We start from the raw sequence: 22847 nt of genomic DNA, 5'->3' as shown, positions 1-22847 counted from the left end.
TTCCATTTTCCTCACCTCATGATGTCGTCTCACCTCTAATTTGCCCCGATGTGGGGTGGTTCTTGACAGGGATAATTTGAAAAAATTCTCCACAAGTGTATGAGGTTCAAAGGGGTTAAGCAATGGATCACCTGTAGTGTTTAGGATAGAGAAATGAATTACCCCTCATCATTTCGGTTATCGTACTTTTGCAAGAGAACTCTTTACCTTGTAGATATGGAACTTCCTACACTCATCTCACAAGTGTATAAGCAAGGGACTGTGTATTGGATAAGGCTTGCCTTTCATCATCCTGACACATCTCATTCAGCGTTCTTAAGCATTGATGTCACTTCATTGAGTTGTCTATTTTGACAAATCTCCACATGAAATTGGTGAGTTAAATAGGCAAAACCACTATCAAAATTCTCTTTTCAAAAGAGTCCGACAACTTTAAGCATGAAAAGCTTTTGTGACTTCAAAACAGACAATTTACCACACTCAAAACATGGTTTCAAGTAATCATTCAGGGAATTGCCCCACAAAGGGACTGTCTCAACAATGGGTGTTCTTGGGTTGTCCCTATCAAACAAGACTGAAAATCTGTTTTTGCCCCTGCACAAGAGAACATGCATGAAAATGATACTATACAACATCAGAATAAATTCAAATTGCACATCCACTTTGGCTCAGATCGAGATTTTTTTCAGTCGGGTCACTACTAAAATCCACCATGCCCCCAATTTGTCATATGATGTGTCTTTTTCAGATGCTTTCTCATCAGGCCAAGAAAGTAATACTCTGAAATATAAAGTAAATGAGTCAGAAAATTAAACAAGGCTAACCTAATGCATGCTTTTGGAAATGACTTGAAAAAATGATTTTTTTTTTTTAGGGAATTTTTTTGGATGAGGATGCATGAAGAAGCCCAGTCCTCAGAATTCTCCTTGGAAGATATTTTATTTTCATTGTTGGATATCGTCACCAGACTAGTTTGGTGTACCCCATCATGTCCTCAAAATAAAATTGTAATTTCATTGAATAGAATCAAATGAATTACATTATTGGAATGGAAAATGCAAACAAGCAAGTCCTAGAAACGAAAGCAATAATTGAAATCTCAGAAAGCAGGAAATCCTAACAAAAACTTGAAATCCTAGAAAGCATAAAAAAAAAAAAGACTCCTTTGTAGGGGAGTGTGAAGATAAGAACTTCTTCACTTAGTGACAGCATTTGTGCCTTCGTCATGGTTGGACAGAAGGTCTTTCTGATCACTGCTGAAAGAGAACGCCCTTGTATCCAAGAGGTCTTGGACCCTATGCTTCAAAACATAGCAATCATCAGTGGAGTGACCAACCTCTCCCATGTGATAGTCACACTTCTCGGAGGGATTATATGCAGGATAATGCTCAGGATTTGGTCGCTTCAACTCCGTAGAGAGTAATCCCTTCTTTTGGAGGACGGACAAAACTTTGGATAGGGGTCCAGGAAGAGGTGTGAACTGTCTTCTAACATTACGTCGTCGACCAGAGATTTGATGTCCTCCACCTTGTTGCTCAGTAGAAATCTTAATTGCTGGAGTGCGATTGGATGTATCACGATTCGGTTGAGAATATGTCACATTAATCTCAGCTTCAAGGTCCTTCTCATTTTTGGTAGAAAACCTCTTGTTAGATGGCTCAGTAAACCACCCTTCTCTTATCCCCGTCTCAATTTGTTCTCCCACGGGAACAAGTTGGTTGAAGTTTTCAACGTATGTGCTAGCAATCTGGTTACGGAACTCATACGAGAGAGTCTTGACGAACAACTTCATCAATTCTTTATCAGTAGGCTCAGGAGTGATTTGAGCTGCCAGATTTCGCCATCTCACGGCATACTCCTTAAATGATTCGCTCCTCTTCTTCTCCATTCTCTCAAGATCTTCTCGGGAAGGTGCAAGGTCCATATTGAACTTATACTTTTGAGAAATGCGTCGATCACTTCATTCAGTGTCAAGAAGATTGACATTCTTCATCACGTACTAGTTCAGTGCGGGTCCAGTCAAACTCGCATGGAATGATTGGATAATGAGGGGCTCATTCTTGACATGTTGGGCCATGCGTACATGGTACATCTGCAAATGAGTCTTTGGGCAAGAAGTGCCATCATATTTCTCAAACTTTGGCATTTTGAACTTGCTTGGTACTTTGACCTTCTCATATACTGACAAGTCGAATGAGAGTGAACTCTGTGACTCTTGCAATTGCTTCACTTTCTCTTCAAGTTTGGCGAAGCGTTCATCTTGCTCCGCCTTAGGGACATTGTCGGGCTTAGCCTTTTCGGCAATGACAAACAGTGGGTCATCCTCCAGTTCAGGCATGTCGTCATCGCCCATTTGGGCCTTGTTTTCCTGCTTCGGAACTACTATCTCAGGGAGAGCAGGTGTAGGAGTCCGATTCGCTTGGAGGGACTGGATTTGGGCAGTTATAAGTTGCATAGATGTAAGCAACTGCTTGAGCTGATCTTCCATATTGTTAATACGATCACGCATCTCAGTTTGGTCAGCCATTTTAGCTCTTGATCGTGTAATAATAGGCGAACGTGGCGGATCCGTTATCACCTAATTTGAATGAATGAGAATATGTAAGCACAAGGTGTAAATGGAGAGCCAATCCATGACATGATCTAATCAATTTTTCAATTTTTTCATTTATTCATGAAAAGTCTGTGTAAGAAGGGAAATTCCTAAAATTAACTAGAAAAATAAAAATAGGACACCCTAGCAAGAACTAAATTTCCTAAACATGAGCCAGGAAAAGCCAAATTTTGAAACTCCCTAATAGGAACATTAAAGACATGAATTGAAAACAAATTTTCGAAAGTTTTTTTTTTTTTTTCAAACGACTCACTCCATAGCAATGTTCTCATTCCATTTCTAACTGACAAAGGAATCAAAGATTGACCTAGATTGTCATGGACCGACCAAAAGCATGTCAAAATAAATTGCATGGTATAGAGATAGAAGACTTACTTTACCAAGAAAAATCGATGGCAATCACATAGACAAGCACATGAAATGTGAGGCTTGATTTCTATGCTAGACAGGCTTAGCAAAGTGAAGCCACAAGGATGATCGGACTAGCCGCGGGCGTGCGTACTAAGTCGGGTTCTCATGACTCCAGCTTGGTCAAAGAGCCGACCCAGGTCGCGAGCATGCGGACCGAGGTGGGTACTTTTGACACCAAAAAAGAAATTTCGGGATTGAGATGGGCGACTCGTACCGCGGGCATGCGGTTGGAGTGGTATCCATCTCAATACCATCCTAGATAATCCTATGCGGCCCAGGTCCGGCGGCGGGTTGTGTGTGCGATAGTGTAGTGCTAGATGCAAGGCACGCACGACAATTTATATCAAGCAACACTTCATAAGTGAAAGTAAACCATACATTCCTACACCTCCCTGCAAAACAAATGTCAGCAAACACTTCCCCTTATACCTCCCCTCCTGCAAGAACATTTAACACCTTAAATTAGGGACGTACCTGGGATCCTCGCTGCCAAACAAAACATTTTTCAAAAGAAAAGAAAAATTGGCCTAAGTCCACTAAAAGTTTTAACTCAAGTCCCCAGTGGAGTCGCCAAGCTGTCGCGACCTAAATTTCAGGTGCACCACCTACGGTTTAGGTTAATGGATTGTTAAGCCTAGACTTAACTCGGGCTCTCCCAAGCCCATACCAATTCGCGACTTAGGTTCAAATTCTTAACATGCAAATGATGTTTATCATGGAGTCGCCACTAATCTATTTTTGGTGGGTCGATTAGAAACCCAAGTAAAGTAATGGGAGAATTACTTCACTCCTACGAACCGAGAGATTAAATGAGTTCGGGGACTTGATTACACTAGATTTGTCTAACGCCCTTTCGGTACCTTTTCTTTTTTATTTGAAAAAATATTTTGCAGGCAGCTTGAATTGATTTTAATTTATCCTCCTAACATGTAAGGTGATCATGCGGATGCGCAAACCACCAATTTAACACCCAAGAAAGCGATGAATAAATTGCAGGACTTACCTCATAGCAACGAAAGCATCTGCATTGTTAGATCAGAATTCATATCAACGGACCTAGGTATGATTTCTAATTAACAGGCAATTCCCCATTTTTTTGGTTTTTACTTATTTAATGAGAATCATGCAATATGCAATGCATGCTACTAATCTAACATGGAATGACATGACGATGTGTTTTAAATTACATGACATGAGTAAAATATTTTTTTTGAGTTCTTAATGAACATGCAATAATCAAATATGCTAATCAAAATGACCTAATTATAATGACGGGCAATTTTTAATTAAATGAAGCTAATTCTACATGACGTACATTTTATGAACCTAATCCCACATGACGTGCACATGATATTTCTATTCCTAAAAATGCAGTTTATCCTAAAAATGAAACTAATTTATCTAAAGACAAATTTTTGTATTTTCATGATATTTGAAATTAAGAAAAATGCAAAAAATTACCTAGCTAAATTAAAATTCCCTCCAATTTAAACTTAGGATTAAGTCATGCTAAATCCTAATTTAAACTAAGACGTTATTTTAATCTAGCAATTTCTAACCTAAGATGCAAATTGATCTAAACTTAAAATGAGACATGCAATTCTATTCTAAAATGCATGATGATTTTTTGTTTGTTTTTTTTATATATATAAAATTCGAAATTTTAAAAATCGCACACAATTAAACATGCAACCTAAAGGACTAGCACCCTAAATTAATTATTTTTTTGGGGATTTTTTATAAAAATTTGAAGTAAAAGTCTAATTCTAGATTGACACGTGTAATTCTAAAAACTAATATCCTAAATGCATTTTTTGGATTTTTTTATATTTTTTTTAAAAGACAAAATAACTAAATATGCTAACCCTAGCCGTAATCTAACTTGCATTTTTTGAATTTTTATGCAAAAACAAAAGTTAATTCAAATAACCCGATATCCAATCCAATCAAGATAAGATTAATACCCAAAATTGACGAACCATATCTCGCACATGAGATCGGGTTGGTCAATTTTAAATTAAATCGCGAATCGAATCTCGGACATGAGATTGAATTGTCGATTTTTGCAAGAGATTATGAATCGGATTTCGGGCGCGAAAATCGGACTCCTAATCCCTAATTTGAGGGGTTATTTCACATTGGAACTTCAATCATGCGTTAATGAATAATCACACTAAAAAAATATATAAAAACGAACTATAAACTATATAAAAAAGTAAAGATAAGATAATAATAAAAAACTACCTAATTTGCTTTTCCTTTTTTTTTTCTTTTCGTTTTGCTTCCACGCACGGCTTGGCTGCTACAATCAATTGAGAGGGGCAACACCGGTCGGAGCTCCGCAAGGGAAGACGTCGGAGTTCCGGCGAGGGCGGACCGGCGGCGTTGGCAGGTAGACTCGGGAGGGGTCCGAAACAAGGGCGACACTTGGGCGAAAGTCTCGGATGAGACTCGGATCTGCACACACCGGCTTCGTCGGGCGGCCGAGGCGAGGCGGTAGCAGCTGGGGGCGGCGGTCGGCTGAGCAGCAGCGGTCGAGGTTGCGGCACGGTGGTGCTCGAGAGAAAGGCGAGCACGGTGGTCGTTGGTGTTGGGTCGCAATGAGGGGGACGGAGGCGCTCGGAGAGGATGGAGCGGCTCGGCGGGGGACTCGGCGTCGACTCGAGGCTCGAAGGCGAGCGCGGAGAGGCGGAGTGGCGCAATGGCCGCGGAGCGACGAGCGTCTTGGGGAGTCGAGCAAGGCGTCGTCGGTCAACAGGGCAAACCGCTCGGGAAGGCTGTCGCGGCGGGGCGACTCCGGTGGTGCAGCGACGATGATGGTCGTGGGGGATGGTCACGGCGGCGGCACTTCGAACGGCTATCGGAGGTGGTGCAGGACGGCAAGCGGGCTCGGTGGTGCGGTGAGGAGGCTCGCGGTGGAGATGCTGTGCGGGAGACGGTCACGGCAGCGGAACTTCGAGCGGTTGGAGCTGTCGGGTTGTCACGACCACAACAGGAGCGACGAGGGGCGGCGCGAGCTCGTGGGTGGTGCTCGCACGGGGCGGCCGGCGGTGCGGTGGCTCGGCTGCCGGTGCTCCGGCGGCGCAGCGGGCGCGGACACGGGCGGAGTAGCAGAAACCGGTGGAAATTTAGCAGTGAAGAACTCCTGGAGAAGATGAAGAGTAGGGGTCTTGTCTTTGCTTTTTTCTTTCTTTTTTAATCTCCTCTCTCTCACGTCTCACTCTCTGCTTTTTCCCTTGAACGAAGGAGAAGCTCCCCTCCCGATGTAACTTTTCTTTTGTTTTCTCTTTCCCCCTTGTCTGACCGAAGGAGAAGCCCTCACAATGGAATTTTTTTTTCTCTTTTCACCCCCCCTCTCCGTTTGCACTCTCAAGCCTTATTTATAGGCTCAGACTTTACCGCCTCACGTTGCCGCCGACTTCACTGTGAATTGAGAACAGCCGCAACTTTTCTTTACGTCCACGTACAAAAGTTAGCAAGTTGAACCTTGCTTCCCTGTTTCTTGAAGACTCCACTAGCTGCTATAATATATTATAATGTGTGCCCCTTCTTTTGACTTTCTTCTCCAGCCGATTTGCTCTCCAGGAAGGAGAGATTTCCTTGCAACAACACACTATAAAATATTATAAAATTGTGACCCCTTTCTCTTGCGTATCTTCTCACGTCTTCCCCATTTTGTGCATGCATGTGCCTGCATTAATGAGGGAGAGAAAAAGTGGACGCCCATGGATTCTTTTTCTTTGCTTCATACTTGTGGCTACTTGTCCCTCCCTTCTATAGGATTGCCGCAACTTTTGACTATTCTTGCTTGTTACTGCTTCTTTCTTCAGCAAATTTCTCGCTACTTCACCAAGACTGATAACCCACACTTGATAGAGCATATTATATAATATATCATGGGCTCATTTTGCTTCGCCGAATTTGTGCATGCATGCGCATGCATTAATGAGGGAGAGACAACGGATGTGCAAGAACTTCCTTCCTCATTTTTTTTACTCTTTTGCGTGTTCAGACTAGCGGAGAAAGACCATCCTTTTCGCGCATGTGATCGACCGTGAGCCCTTGCTTCTTGTTGCCTTTTGGTACCGATGCAAATGCAACTACATGAAATGCAATTTTACTATTTTTTTTTAGGGGTTAAAGATTAATCCCTAATTTTTTATGCAATTAATTACTAAATGATTAGTCAAAATTTAGGTGTCAACACCCGGCCCACAGGAATAGGGCCCGTGGATGGAGGGATGTATAAAAGGGATGAGAGAGAGGGAGAACGCACCTTTTGGAAATAAGAACGTACATATGTCTCCCTCTCCCCCCTCTCTCTCTCTCTCTCTCTCTCTCTCCCAAAAAAGGAAAACAGTAAGGCTCCAGCAACTTTTTTCTTCCCTTCAACCACGATTTGGCGTCATCGGATCGAACGGGGCCAAATTCTTTTCCTCACGTCGGTGTCGGTGTTTAATCTGTGGCTAACGAGGTACTCTCGAATCCGTGGTGTGCTTTAGGATCGGTGATACGTGATTTTCCCGGGCTTGTCTTCCGCATTCGTTTTAGGGGTTCGATTTAGTGTCGAATCCGGTTTTTTGGGGATCCGTTAATCCCAACACTTTGGTAATAGTTGAAAATTTCAATCAACCTGTCTAACTTATGAGATCGACTTAATCAATGATATTGATTTCTCGAATTCGATTATCGCATGTCATCGCGAACATAAATAGTCTACTCAACGTCTAGTTAAGCAAAAACCCTACAAAGAACATTGAAACATGCTAATCGAATTTCACGTCTAATTCTATCTGTATGCTAGTGTTACCTCAAAAGAAGTACTCATTTGGCGTGATCAGTCGTGAGCCCAAGAACTTACCATGCTAATTGGAGTTGGACTTGGACCTATATGGAATCTTTTGTTATAATAAAATAAGGATATTTGAACCCCTCAGTTCGATTAATTTATACAGATTGACGCAAGCCTCTTTAGGGTGCATTTAGAAAGGCTTTTGGCAAAAGTTTTTGGGGATTAAAGGTGTTTTTCAAAATACAAATTGTGTTTGGTAAATTGTATTGTAAAAGTCCAGTGAAGTATCTTTGAGTAAAATGGTGTTTGGAAGAATTATATTTGCAAAAGGCTTTTATTATTCATAAAAAAAAAAAAGAGTTGGCCGGCTAAGAACAAGTAGTTGTCGGCGAGGAGCAGGTGGTCCGATGAAGGGTAGGCAATCCGATGCAAGCCGTTCGGCAGAGGTAAGCGGTCCGGTGACCCTTGCCAGAAGGTCGGCCAGATCTGGTCGCCGCGACCATCGCTAGAGAGTTGTAGGACCCAGATTGCGCGGCCTCGTGCGGAGGTTGCGGTGCGTTGGGCTATCCTCCGGCGAGGGTCACGACGACCAGATTTGAGGTTGTGACCTTCGCGCGACCCTGAGGTTCGCAGATTTGGTTGCCGCGTGAGCCTCCGATGAGGGTCCTGGCGACCACATCTGGTTACGACCAGACTTGCGATCAGATGGGTCACGTGGCCCCGGCGACCTCCGAGTAGAGGTCACGGTGCGGTAGGCGTGACGGTCGTTGGCGACCGCATCTGGTCGCAACCAGATCTGCGACCAGATGGGTCGCGCAACCCTGAGGGTCGCGACCTCTGTGGCGATCGCATCTGGTCGAGACCAGATTTGTGACCAGATGGGTCACGCGGCCCCGGCAACCTCTGCGCAAAGGTTGCGGTGCGGTGAGCATGACGATTGCCGGTGACTGCAGCTGGTCGCAACTAGATGGGTCGCGTGACCTTGAGGGTCGCAACCTCTACGACGACCACATCTGGTCGCGACCAGATTTGCGACCAAATGGGTCGCGCGGCCCCGTGATCTTCGCGTGGAGGTCACCGTGTAGCGGGCGCGATGGTCTCCGGCGACTAGTTGCCCTTTGCCCGCAACCGCTTATGGAGAATGGAAAAGAAGAAGATGAATAGTGAAGGCAAAACCGGAAATTTGAAAAAATAGCGAGGATAATTTGGGAAGAAATTTTTTTTATTTATCATCAACTCAGCATGCCGAGAATGCTAGAAGCCCAAGGCAACCTCTAACCTACCTTGGGCTTTCAGCCTTTGGAAGGGTAGCATTCCTTCAAGGTGAGTTTTAAAGCTGGTCCCAAACACCCAATATTTGAGCAAATGGGCTTTGGATCCCCAAAGATACTTAGGAAAGGCGGCCCCAAACGCCCTAATGAAGTGCATGATTTCATTTCGTGAAACCATATTTAACAAGGATGAGCATGTAAAAGCATAGATTAAGGTGCGAGATTGAAGGGTTTAAAAGCTCAAAGGTACAAATTATAGGACTTTAACAATTAGGAGATCACAAGTATAATTTTAAGGCAAAGCTCGGGATAGATTTTTGTAGTTACCTAAAAGGAATCTTCATAAACCACTGGGGTTTACCCCAGTGGCCACCCTTCTAATATAGAAGGGGGAGGTGGGGTTCGAATTGGGGATTGGGGTGGGGACGAATTAATTTCGAGGGGCGAGTAAAAGTCGAGAAAGAGTTAGAATAGGAATATAGTAGGGACAAAAAAAAAAGGAATCTTCATACAATAGAACCAAATAACTTTTATAGTCATGTTAGGTCCTTTTCAACTTAGATTTTCCAGCTTGGTATAAGTTGATAGGATCAAATCAATCAACAAAATGTGTAGCCTAGGGTAACTACAACACATAGGCCAATCGCATCTTGGACAATAGCTAGTAAGACAGCACTCACGCATTCCCCTAACTATACATAAATAATTCACAAAATTGGAATTTTCCGTCCACACAAATTTTTTTTTTTGAACATAATCCACACAAAATTGAATTTGTTGCTTTCTGATGTCATCTATCTTACATATGCCCTCAACAAAGGTAATTTGGATTTTTTTTTTTCCAATTATTCCACATCTTTTAAATCCAAATTACTTAGGAAAAAAAAACAGATTTTTACTCCCTAGGAAAAGATAAAAATCCTCATCGTTGTCCTTTTACCAAAAAAAAAAAAATCCTCATCCTTGTCCACATTTTTTACGATAACTTAAAAAAATGATACCCCACTCACCACGCAATACACTTAGATAGACATTTGGTCGCCGCATGTAAGGACAAATGGATTATTAGGGTTCCCCTAAGTTTAAAAGGGAAAGGAAAAACAAAGAGAGGACTAGATAAGAATGTTCATTTGCCTCAGGTGCAACACCTTAAAGCCACCAACTATTATTCAATTTTTAATTATAAATTTCAGGAAAATTTTAAATAATTAATTGTAAAAGAAATATTTATTTATTGAGAAAAATTAGCCTTAAACCTATAGTACAGATAAAAATTCAAACATTTTCAACTGTACCAATTTAGTTCTAAATCTTTACGTGAAATTTCAAAATAGTCATTTCTATCAAATTTCGCCATAAATTCGCTATTATGGATTATTAGGGCGCATATAATAACTATTCTATTTCTGTTTTAGAATTATTTTTCTATTTCACACTTGTTTCAAATATAAATCCGGTTGATAAAATAATTTCATTTTTCTATTTTTGTAACAAATTTTTAGTCAAACATAGGCTCTAAAAATAAATGAGAAGTGAAATTCTTTTACTTCTTTATTTTTGGAATGAAAATGAAGAATAAAAACTTTTTATTACTCATTTTCACTATTAAATTATCGCTCACCTTCCATCGCTTGCAGCAGTTGCTCGCCTTGGCTCCCGGCACCATCGTTGCTATCGTCGCTTAGGAGGGTGAAATTTTATATCGTTATTAAATACATATTTTTACTCGAAAACTTATTTAAGAATAAAAATATAGTTTATTTCTATTCCAAAAATTAATTTCTGAATGGTAGCCTTTGGAGCATATTCGAGACTCAGAAAATATTCATTGGTTTGCAAGTGCTTGTCATTTGTGGTGTGTGTTTTTTAATTTAAACCAATTATGATTTGACACTGACGTGGATTTAATTAAATAAAATAAAACTTTCGCTCCACCGTACTTTTTCCTCCATCTACCCTTTCGTTGGTGAGTGCAAAGTTCTGGCCTTTTATTTTTTTTTTTTCATTTTTGATCGAGCAAAGTTCTGGCCTTATCTCGCCTCCTTTTTTCCCCCTTTTTACTGTGTTTTCCGTTTTTCCTTTCTTGAATCGAAATCTCGCAGTATTCGGTTGCAGAAGGATCCCTGTTCCGAGCGCGAGATTCATCCCCTCTTGGCTTTCGTTCGGTGCCCAGAATCCGCGAGAAGAGCCCGAGAAAAGCAGAAATTCTTCTCATCCGTCCGTCCGTCGCGTTTGATCATCATCATCATTTTGAACCAACAATGCCTGCGAACGAAGGCTTCTCAGGTATATCAAAGGGTTTGTTTTTCATGTCTGATTTCTTCTACTTTATGCGTTCGTCTTGAAAGGGGTATGTGCAGATTTTACTCTCGTTCTCTCGCTCTCTCTCTCTATGGATATATTGCCGACGATGGAGTCTTTCTGTGAATTATTCCATGGTGTTCTCTGTATCTTTATCTTTCATTTTGCTTGGTATTTAGCGTCATATGCAAGAACCCAGATGGACCATTGCTTCTTTTACTGAAAATCTGATCATGTCTGATGTCAAAGTTGGAGTCTTTCCTTCTCGAGCCTTCCCTCTTTTTGCGAGGAATGACTATTGGCTGAGTAACCCTAGTTGATTTCTGGCACGGGTGAGATGTGATGTGCTCAAGTGTGTAAAGCGTTGCTGTTCGAGGGTTTCTATCGCGGCTTCCTTTCTTTGTTCTCGTGGAGCACTGCTGTCACGATATTTTTCGATTTTCATTGCGCGTTATAGGCGATTTAATCTATCTGGCGCTTTGTCAATTCGGCATTCATAGAGCAGAATGATCACATTGCTCATCTTTTTTGTGTACTCCTGAAGAAAATAATCATGATGAAATTATGGTTGATACCCTTTTTTGCAGATGGCAAAACTTCACATGAGGATTGCCGATCTTCTCCCCGGATTCTTCGTGAACCAGGAAATACGAGATTCTTCTTGTGGAACATCAGTGACTCCTACTAAGAAGTTTGGGATGAATAATGCCCTCTAATTTCATCCCCGGGTGTAGTATTTTTGGTTTCTGATCTTTCATTGAAATTTCTGTGCATGCTTGTTTCTTGAAGTGGTAACCTTGAAGAAGGAATCCTTCTTTTTTTGTTTTACTTAAAAGTTCTAAAGACGGAGATCAATCTTCTCCCCTTCCGTTTGGTGCAGTGCTCAGAACTCTCTCTCTCTCTCTCTCTCTCAGGGCCCATCTACGCCATGGTGGGCACTTTCACTTTTAATTGCCTGTTTGGTATTTCTAAATTTCCAACTTTATTTAATCATTGATGATATGTTTTTGGATAAAATGCAGGTGTCTCAAATTGCTATGTTTGAAAGAGTCGGTTGCAAGAGTATGCACAAAAAGTGGGACCACCAACTCCAGTCTGTGAGACTATAAAAGAAGGTCCTGCGCATGAACCTTCATTCAGATCAATGGTGATTGTTAATGATATCAGATATGATTCTTTACCTGGGTTCTTCAATCGGAAAGCAGCCGAGAGGTCAGCTGCCGTTGCGCTGCTGGAGTTAGCGAAGTCTGGTAAAATCAGTGGTGGCATTTCTCAACCAGTTGTAAGTTCAATAGGCACTACTAGATAAAATTATATTGTAAATATATTTATGGCATACCCATGATAATATAGGTGTTTTCCTTATTTTTGTAATGGAACAACAATTTTGCAGATTTAGTGCATATGGTTTAGAATTGGGGAGCTGATTCAATAGTTTGATTGCTGAACAGTTGAATTATTAGTGTGCTTAGGCTCCTGCAAGACCTCATTAATCAATTAAAGTATCATTCAGCCTACTTCAATCATATTGATAGTATTCTATGTGTCACCCACAAGAATTCTGCTGTATATGTGCATACTCGATATTGAGGGGATGATTTGATTGCTTAGCGGTTGCTGTATGATTATCTTGGTTAGCGGGAGAAAGATGCTTAATTCTGCTAGGCCTCATTAAGCAATGAAATTGCTTTCCTTTAAATTCAAAATTCATTTTTGCAAGTCCAAGATGTGGCTGAATGATGTATGGTCTATTGTACTGCTGTGTACATGCTTAATAAGTAGTAATGAGACTTCATAACAAGTTCCTCCTCAGTTGCATGGTTCTCTTCTTTAGTTGTTGGCATTGGCTATGGCCTTGGCCTTGGCAATTAACAAGATTGATTTCAGTACATCCAGTCTGGTCAGAATTTTCTCATCCATCTTCGACCTTTTACATCACATATAATCCATGTCGTTACAGATGTGAAGTCTCTTAGGGATGTTTCTTATCCTTTTATCTTTCCTTTGTCTGTGACTACAAGATTGATTCTGTTTCTGTTTCCCTTGTAGCCGTTTTCTTTGCATCTGGTTTTTTTTTTTTTGGCGCCAGATCGTTCTTTACATTTATGTTAGTTGTAACCCATTTCTGTGCCTATATGAGTTGGACTTGTTACAATGATTGTTTTTTGCAGCACATTTTTGTGCCTATATGAATAGGATTTGTTACAATGATTGTTCTTCGCAGAATGAAAGAGGGTTGTGTGAAAACCTTCTTCAGGATTATGCACAGAAGATGAATTATGAGGTTCCCCTGTATGAATACTGAAAGGATGAGGCACCTGGGAGAGTACCTCTCTTTTCATGCACTGTTGAGATTGGAGGAATTCGTTACATTGGTGCCACTGCAACAACCAAGAAAGAAGCAGAGATCAAAGCTGCTCGAACAGCTCTTCTTGCCATACAGTCGAGTACATCCAAATCATGTGAGAAACCAATTACCAACTCTCAGCTGACGGTCATTCCATGTGAAAAGAGAGGGACAAAGACGGCTACTAATGCTGAGGATGCTGGAAATCCTCCAGAGGCAATGAAAGCGCTGAAAAGGAAGCTCTCTACGGATAATTTTTTTTTTTTGGTCGTGTCTGTGGATGCTGACTGGCTTCATATAATTCAGAAAACACTAGTTTTCTCGAAGCCTCTTGGCCCTTTGCTAATCGGGGCTAAAATTCCGGAAATTAGAAAAGTTAGGCAGTAATAAAATGCAGAATACAGGAAATTCGAATCTTAGAATCAACGACACTGTTCTGTCTGGAGTCTCGGAAGGTGCATCTGGAGTGGCGAGGGACGTGGGGCTCAATATGAATGGAAATGAAAACGAAAGATGTGTGGATATTGCTAATGCGAATGCTCCTAATTTTCAAAATTTGCAGTGCCCAGCTTCCAATATCAATCAAGACAACCTCGACACTCAAAGTACGCTCCTTGTCCCTCCTGGAGATGCTGGTGCTTTGTTGAGGGGGACAAATAGCATTTTTGGAGTCAATGAAGTGGCCTCTGGCTGTGCTAACATGGAGAACTCAAGTGGCGTTGGTGGGTTTGACTAATCTAAAGAAAGTCTGAAATATTGCAGATGATTATTAGGAACTAGATAGTTAATCAATGGAAGCTTACTTTTTTATTCTTCTTAGGATAGAGCTATTGTCATCTTTGACAGATCAATTAATGTGCAGATATTACTCTCTCTCTCTCTCTCTCTCTCTCTCTCTCTCTCTCTGGGTATGTTGCCGACGATGGAGTCTTTGTGTGAATTATCGCATGGTATTCTCTGTTTCTTTATCTTTCATTTTGCTTGGTGTTTAGCATCATATGCAAGAACCCAGATGGACCATTGCTTCTTTTTCTGAAAATCTGATCGTGTGTGATGTCAAAGTTGGAGTCTTTTCTTCTCAGCCTCCCTTTATTTTGCGAGGAATGATTGTGTCTGATGTCAAAGTTGGAGTCTTTCCTTCTCGAGGCTCCCTCTTTTTGCGAGGAATGACTACTGGCTGAGTAACCCGAGTTGATTTCTGGCACGGGAGAGATGTGATGTGCTCAAGTGTGTAAAGAATTGCTGTTCGAGGGGTTCTATCGCTGCTTCTTTCTTTGTTCTCGTGGAGCATTGCTGTCGCGATATCTTTTGATTTCTGATGGGCGTTGAAGGGGATTTAATCTCTCTGGCGCTTTGTCAATTCGGCATTCACAGAGCAGAATGATCACATTATTCATCTTTTTTGTGTACTCCTGAAGAATACAATCATGATGTAATTATGGTTGATACCCTTTTTTGCACATTGCAAAACTTCGCAAGAGGAGATTTCCCTCCGCTACAGATTGATTGCGCGAGGTACTGTCGAAGAAAGGTTGATGCAAATGAATAAGAAAAAGATGGTATTGGATCATTGGGTGGTTGGAAGGCTAAAGGCTCAGAATATTAACCAGGTAGACGATACCTATCCACCCAAGTACCCCCTCTCAGAAGAGAAAATAAGAATAACTTCCTTTGAAAAGGTAATATGTGGGGACAGGGGGACACGAACTGTATAATGTTGATTATATAGATAGTATTGGTTCTCTATATTATTGACTGTATGGACCTATTTAAACACTCAAACGTGTTTGCTGAATTTCTTTTAGGCAATATCACTAAAATCATCATGAAAAAATTCCAGTTCTAGACCTATTCCTAACCCAGCACCACCATACCCTAGTACAACATCCCTGTTGTCACGCTTTGATCTTCGGGCACGCACACATTCTTTTACTTGGTCGATTTTATTATGTGATATCCCAAGACTATGTATCGCCGACCTTTTCATTTTTAAATAGCATATGCGGAAGCAATTATAAATTCCCAGTCAATATAACAATGGGATAAAAAAGCAGGATCATAATTTTGAAATATAGACAAGTCTTTATAGACAAACTGGTTAATTACAAACTTAGGCTGTTTATAAAATTGTCGGCTTATCAAAAGAAAAGGGACTATCTTAACATCCATTAGTCAGACCCATTTGCCGATTCTTCAGCCTCCACCTTTCGAACTCCAGGATTTTTGGTCCTCCACGACCGTCATCTAGGGACCCGAAGTATTGTCCCACAACTAGGATTAGACTACGTCTCAGGAAGTTCTACCCCACTAAGACTCGATTAGGAAACCAATACACCACATGGTTGCCTAAGCATAACGCGAGTCAGAAGACTTCCCTTGGCATTAGTCTCAACCTGCAATTCAAGGTTATATACAGATGCTTCATATGTTGCATCAAACAATCAATCAATTCACGACAATCGGATCAAATCATTGATCAATCGACCTAGTCGATTACATGTCAGTCGGACCATTTCTAGGTTGTTTCCAATCACCAAATCACACGTACTCTCTTGGGCGTCTTTTTCGCCAAGGTGATAAATATACTAGACAATTGCGTGCGTTCTTTAAGACACCATTTTCGTCAGTGACGTCCTTAGTCACCGAACCACCCATGCCTATAACGATGTATTTAATAAACAGTTACGTGCGTTCTTTAAGGTGTCGTTTTCGCCAGTGATATCCTTAATTACCGAATCACGTATGTCTATAACGATATGAGTACTAGACCGATACGTGCGTTCTTTAAGGCGCCGTTTTCGCCAGTGATATCCTTAATCACCGAATCATGTAGGTCCATAATGATGTATGTACTAGACTGTTACGTGCATTTTTTAAGGCGCCGTTTTCGCCAGTGATATCTTTAATCACCGAACCACGTAAGCCCATAACACCGTACCTGATTGGTCTTAGCCAAGAGTATTCCCCATTTACTCTCACGATTCTCTCCACTTTACAACTCATCAAAGCATTATAAATGCTAAATAAACATACTCGGCCATCTATCAATCAATCATTTGATTTCACTCAATTTCAATCAATTTAAAATATCACAATTAATTCAATTCCACGCAACGTAGAGCTCAAATAAATAAACGGACTGCGTCACGACAATCAAAGCACGAAATTTCGGTCGTTGGCTATCCCCGCCTAATTTCCGAAAAATAAATAAATAAATAAATAATTTTGAAAATTAATAAATAAATACTAAAAATCCAATTTAGGCCCGTAATGCCTAATTGAAGCCCGAATCGGGTCGGGAAAAATCCCGAGATGCATTCAACAAATAGTAGACTATATCTACTTGCTAGTTGCACAATCAAAATTTCTAATATGCATCACAATTATCTAATAATCCCTAATCTACTATAATCTAACCACTTAATCTTACTTAATTAACACTAATCAACCTTTAAGTATAATTAGTCAACTAAACAAGGATTAGTGAGATTATTCACCGGAATTTAACGCAAATCGGTTCAAACTGACGGGGACGACATGAGGGTCATTTCTTCCCAAAGCAAGTCCCGGGTTCGGGGCCCAGAAACGTCCCAAAATGGCTTACGAGTGTGCTGGAAACCCACTTGCGGGTTTACTTCCCTTGCTGCAAAACATGGAGAAAAAGGGTTCGTTGGGGGCGGAAATGGGTCGAGAGAGCAGGTGGCGGTTTGGCGAGGCTAAGCGGTGAGCGGCGGAGCGCACGGGCGATGCGTGGGTGGCGGAGCGCACGGGTGACGCCGGTGAGCTGATCTGATTTTCTCCTCTCGGCGCTGCTATCTTTGCTTCTGCTTATGTTTCGTTCGAGCAAGAGGAGTGAGAGAGAGAGTACCGAGAGAGAGAGAAGAAGAAGAGATAAGAGAGAGAGAGAGAGAGAGAGAGAGAGAGAGAGAGAGAGAGAGAGAGGATAAGTTTGAAAAGTCAAAAAGGTTGGGGGAAGCAAAGTTGGAACCGGCGAGGGAGGAGCAGTTGGTGGAGGGGGAATTCGCACGAGGGGAAAAGAGAGAGAGAGAGAGAGAGAGAGAGAGAGAGAGAATAAGTTTGAAAAGTAAAAAGGTTGGGGGAAGCAAAGTTGGAATCGGCAGAGGGGGAGCAGTCGGTGGAGGGGGCAATTCGCATGAGGGGAAGAGAGAAAGAGAGAGAGAGAGAGAGAGAGAGAGAGAGAGAGAGAGAACTCATGGCCAAAAAGAAAGGGGGGGGAAGAGAAAAAGTGCTTAGCCCAAAAGGAAAAAAAATGGGATGAAAACTAAACCAAAGAATTTCCTAGAATAGAAAATTCTCATCCCATTTTCTTTTGAATAAGCTCAATAATTTCCAAAGAAATTTCAAATTAGAGCACTTAGTCCCTAATTGCGATTCTGCATTCAATTTCCCTCTTGACTTTCTCTTAACTAACTCTCACAAAAATCAATTGATGTCTCAAATATCAAATTGATTATTTTCCTCATCCAAGAATCCCTCATGCTTCTCAATTTCACAACCAGAATTAATCCCGGCTTCAACCGAACGAAAATGGCCTTAAACGACTTTTTTTCGCAAAAATTCTCGGTTGTCGAAAAAATCTTCTGAGATTGAGTTGTGGATCCTAGAATTTATTGTGACATGATAGAATCTTCAATTTTTGAAATCAGACTCGAACTGGTAGTTAATTTCCATTCGGCGCGTTTTTAGCGTGACCTAAACCATAGGGTGGTTTTTAGAACTTTTTAAAGCAATTGACTCGCGGTCGATTTTCTTCAAACCACTATGAATCCACTTGACTTAATGGCGACTCTCGATTATCATGAAAATCTCGGGGATTTAATAACGGACACAAGATGTGACATCTTGAAATTCGAGCCCTATAAGGGATGAATGAATGTGAATTTCGTCAATGCCTTGGTGGTTGATCTCACTCGGAATTGATCACTCCTGAGATACTGACCTAGAGGGGAAAGGCTAATGAGGACATAACTCGTACGACTAAAGGACTCGACCTGGGAAAACGACTTGACCGTGAGACTTGCATGAGGATGATCCTGTAGATAGGTAGGCCGATTCTAAGGACGACTAGAAGTCGATTCGTGGACATAACGTAATGGAACGACGGGTGATTTCCGCTTACCGTTATCGAGTCCACGAATGACCCTATGTCGATCTTTAGTGATCGTGCACTTTGAAATAAGAATCTATCCTCCGTAATTTCATGCAGTCAAGGACGTCTATGTGTCGAGATGTCTTGAATGTGGTTTAGTACGAGTCGGTTACACGTGAATCCTCAGAGCCGCCCATCAGTCTGAGTTGTAACCGAAATGGCATTGGGCGAAATTGACATGGCAAGAGAACTTAGGATTGGACTTCGAATTATCGGGAATATCCGGGACGGACTTTGGATGAAGCTACATCAAACAGTCGACATAACCAGTTGAGCCGAGCAATTGGAAAAGGGATTTTCGGACCTAGGAAGCGAGCCCGTGAGGACGTGGGCCGGGCCAAGCCAGTGTGGGCCTTAGGCCCAAGGTGGGACATCCACCAAATGGGCCTAAGTCAAGCAAATGAGCCCATGGGCCAATTCTTAGCCATTTCAAGCCCAACCAATTCCCAAGCCCACTCCTATTCATGGCCAAGCCCATTTCTTAGGCTCGCCCATCATTTTCAGCCCAAGGTTAGATGTGTAATTTGTGCAAGGTGGAAATGACCAAATTACCCCTAGTTATAGGGAGAAAAGGCTAGAGAAGAGAGAGATTGTGATGTCATCTTGCATGGGGTTGAAGTGGCCATTTAATGGCTTTAATGAAGAGTGCAATAGCTTTCCCATCACCCTCTCTCTCCCTCATTCGGTCCCCATCTCAACGGAGCTTCTCTCTCCTCCATTTTCTTCTTCTCCAGTTCTGCTCCAGCTGACCCTTCGGTGAAGAATCGAGTCAAAAGTGATCCTCCCGGATGAATCAGCCAACAAGCCACTATCACCATGATCGGGAGAGACAGACCGTTCCAACGAGACCAATTTTATCTTGAACGGAGTTGCCGGCTGGCCTGGGCGCCGCCGTGAAGGAACCGATCGCTGGTCCGTCGGTCCGCCTGCAGCCTGCACTGTTTTGCATTTTCGGCCATTTTTCTCCCATTCCAACCCTTACTTTGCCCATTCCATCCACCCACAAGATCCCCAAGACCCCCAGGAGCCGCTGGTTGCCGACCGACCCCTTCGTCGGAGCTCCGGCCAAGCCGTTCAACTTGTTTTCTTCTCCGGAAGGGTTGTTTTTCAGAAGTTTTAGTGGGAGTCCGAGCTGTGGTTGCTGTGCTGAGCTTGTGATCGCCTTGGATCGTCGTGGTAGAGGACCCAGTGCGTAGCCACCGTGGTCGCCACCCTGTCGGTGCCTTCGGCCCGCTTAACGAGTGAGTTTAGCTCCTAATCCTTCAATTAGTGCCTAAACTTGCTTAGGGTTGGTTTAGTTAGATTTCATTCTAGTTTAAGTGATTTAATTAAGTTGTATTAGCCCTAAGATATGTGGTTAGATTAATGGCTAAGATTAGTTTAGCTTAATTTTACTTTATTAGCTTAATGATGCTTATGTGGTTAATTAAGCATGTTTATCTTAAATGATTGGTTTCCTTAATTTAATCATTGTTTTAATGATTTCTGAATATAATTTATTGTTTATTGAATTCTGGAAATTTACTGTTCACGCGATACTATTCACAAAATACTGTTAACGCGGCACTATTCACAAATACTGTTCACGTGCACTGGTCATCCATAATGCGAAAAATGTCTAAATTCATGTGTATTGATTTTATGAAGTAAATTGATTACTTTATTAGCTTAATGATGCTTATGTGGTTAATGAAGCATGTTTATCTTAAATGATTGGTTTCCTTAATTTAATCATTGTTTTAATGATTTATGAATATAATTTATTGTTTATTGAATTCTGGAAATTTACTGTTCACGCGATACTATTCACAAAATACTGTTCACGCGGCATTATTCACAAATATTGTTCACGTGCACTGTTCATCCATAATGCGAAAAATGTCTAAAATTCATGTGTGTTGATTTTATGAAGTAAATGGATGTGAAAATGCATGAGCATCTGTATGAATTGAGCGATGATTTGTGCAATTGTGTGGTGATTGGAAATTTGGGTATTTATAAAGAAAATCCCGGGTGTTGGGTTTGACACTGAAAATGGATTTTATGTATTATATCGAACCGTGGGATTTCAAAAAGGAAGAGTATCACTTTTCAAGGTTCGAATTGACCGTGTACCCACACACGCCTATTTTCCCAGATGTATTTAATACGAAGAAAATAGGCCAGGATCACTATTTTAATTGAGGCATTTGAGTGCAATGCACGGTGTCCTGGGTCGAGATTGATTAGTCGTGTGTTGCTTAAAGAGAATCTGTCCTAGCGTTTAAGCTGGACGTTACTAAATCCTACTTTCGGGTTACCCATGCGTTAGGGTAGCGGGTCGCAGTAGATTCTGGACCTACGCCCCTTCGGGGAAGCCGTCTTTGAGAGACGTAGCCGTGCTCAATAGGGAAGAGATGATGCCTAGCTATGCCAGTAGACCCGCTCAATGGGTAGCGGGTTGCAGTAGATTATGGACTTACGCCCCTTCGGGGAAGCCGTCTAATTGAGAGACGTCGCCGTGCTCATGGGGAGAGACGAAGCCTGGCTATGCCAGAAGATGCTGAACTTGGACTAGGCGGTGCCCTTGAGGGGCTTAATTAACAATTGGAATGCATGATTGATTAGGTTGAAACCCCTGTGATTAATTGAGTGGATAAGGCGTTTCAATTGTTGTATGCATTGAGTATATGCATGGTGTTTTCGAACTGTTCCAATGTGCAAGAACGCATGAGAATCATGGCATCTGTGATTTCGGTCATACATGAGTTAAGCACAATGTTTATGGCACGCATGTATGAATCGATAACATGCAGGGTGTGGCAATGATCAGGTGAGATCGCTTGTGATGCGACTCGTATGTGATTGATGAGATGTATCATCTAATGGCCATGTGTATTTCGTGTATCGTGCTGAATTATAACGTGCAGAGTATGGCATACCAGGTAAGGTTGTATGCGAATCGACTGTTGGTTGTTGCTTGTGGTGGGGTAGTTCTGGATAGATACCCTGAGTTGAGTTGATGTACTAACCGGGGCTTAGGAGTGGAACTCGCTGAGTTTTATATCTCACTGGTTATTGAATAACCATTTTCAGGTCCCTAGTGTGAAGAGCCGAGCTTGAAGCGGAAGGGTCGGGAGCATAGGTGGCTCGTAGTTCTTTATGACATAGACCTTTTGTATAAGCTTGAAGTGTTTATAAAAGTGTATTTGATTTGAAATTGGTTGTCCTGCTTTCTATCCCATGTATGTCATTGTCGTGGGATTAGTTAATTCGCTTCCGCAGTGCAATAAAATAAAAAAAAGGGTCGACGACAAGTCCTGGGAATGTCGCGAAATTCTATCGACCACCGAGGGTTGTGCGCGCGCTCGAGGTTCGGGGCGTGACATCCCCATTTAGTGGTATCCGAGCATGGTTAGTGTTTGGAGTGATAAGGTGCGATGGATGTCGGAATAGTGAGTAGGAAAGGCTTTTTCCTTATGCGGACGCCTGTGATTGGCTAGCTGATTGGTAGTTTGTTTGGTGTAGGGTCACTTTGTTTTCCTAATTAGTGTCGGTCGACGAGAATTTTCCAATTTAGTGGAGTCACTCACGATCGGCCACATATCTCAATCGAACAGACCTATCTCTCGATCCCAAATCGATTTTAAACTGTGCCGCAATGGCCTCTAAAGATGAGCACGGTCGAGAAGCCGATTCCTGGTTGAATTCTCAAGTTTATTGCCTTAAAATTTCTTAATTGCTTACCCAAATAGCCTAGTTATCTTAAGAGTGATTGACTTTGAGAATAGCCCTATAAATGCGTCAACGAAATGCCCGATTAATTCAGTAGAAAACAGGTTGAAAAATTCAGGGTGTCACAACTCTTCCTCTCTTATAAAAATTTCGTCATTGAAATTTAAACCATTACAAAACTTGATCAAAAAGATGAGGGGTACAATTCTCTCATTGACTCCTCAATC

At 41.7% G+C, this 22847-nt stretch overlaps 1 pseudogene; it reads left to right on the top strand.

The window, feature by feature from the left end:
• Positions 1-11349: 11349 nt before the first annotated feature.
• Positions 11350-14472, top strand: LOC120287093 (annotated as a pseudogene).
• The last annotated feature ends 8375 nt before the right edge of the window (positions 14473-22847 follow it).

Source organism: Eucalyptus grandis, chromosome 8, assembly GCF_016545825.1.
Source record: "Eucalyptus grandis isolate ANBG69807.140 chromosome 8, ASM1654582v1, whole genome shotgun sequence".
Taxonomy (NCBI): Eukaryota; Viridiplantae; Streptophyta; class Magnoliopsida; order Myrtales; family Myrtaceae; genus Eucalyptus; species Eucalyptus grandis.
Note: the sequence above shows the minus strand (reverse complement) of the source record. Positions and strands in the feature narration are given on the sequence as shown.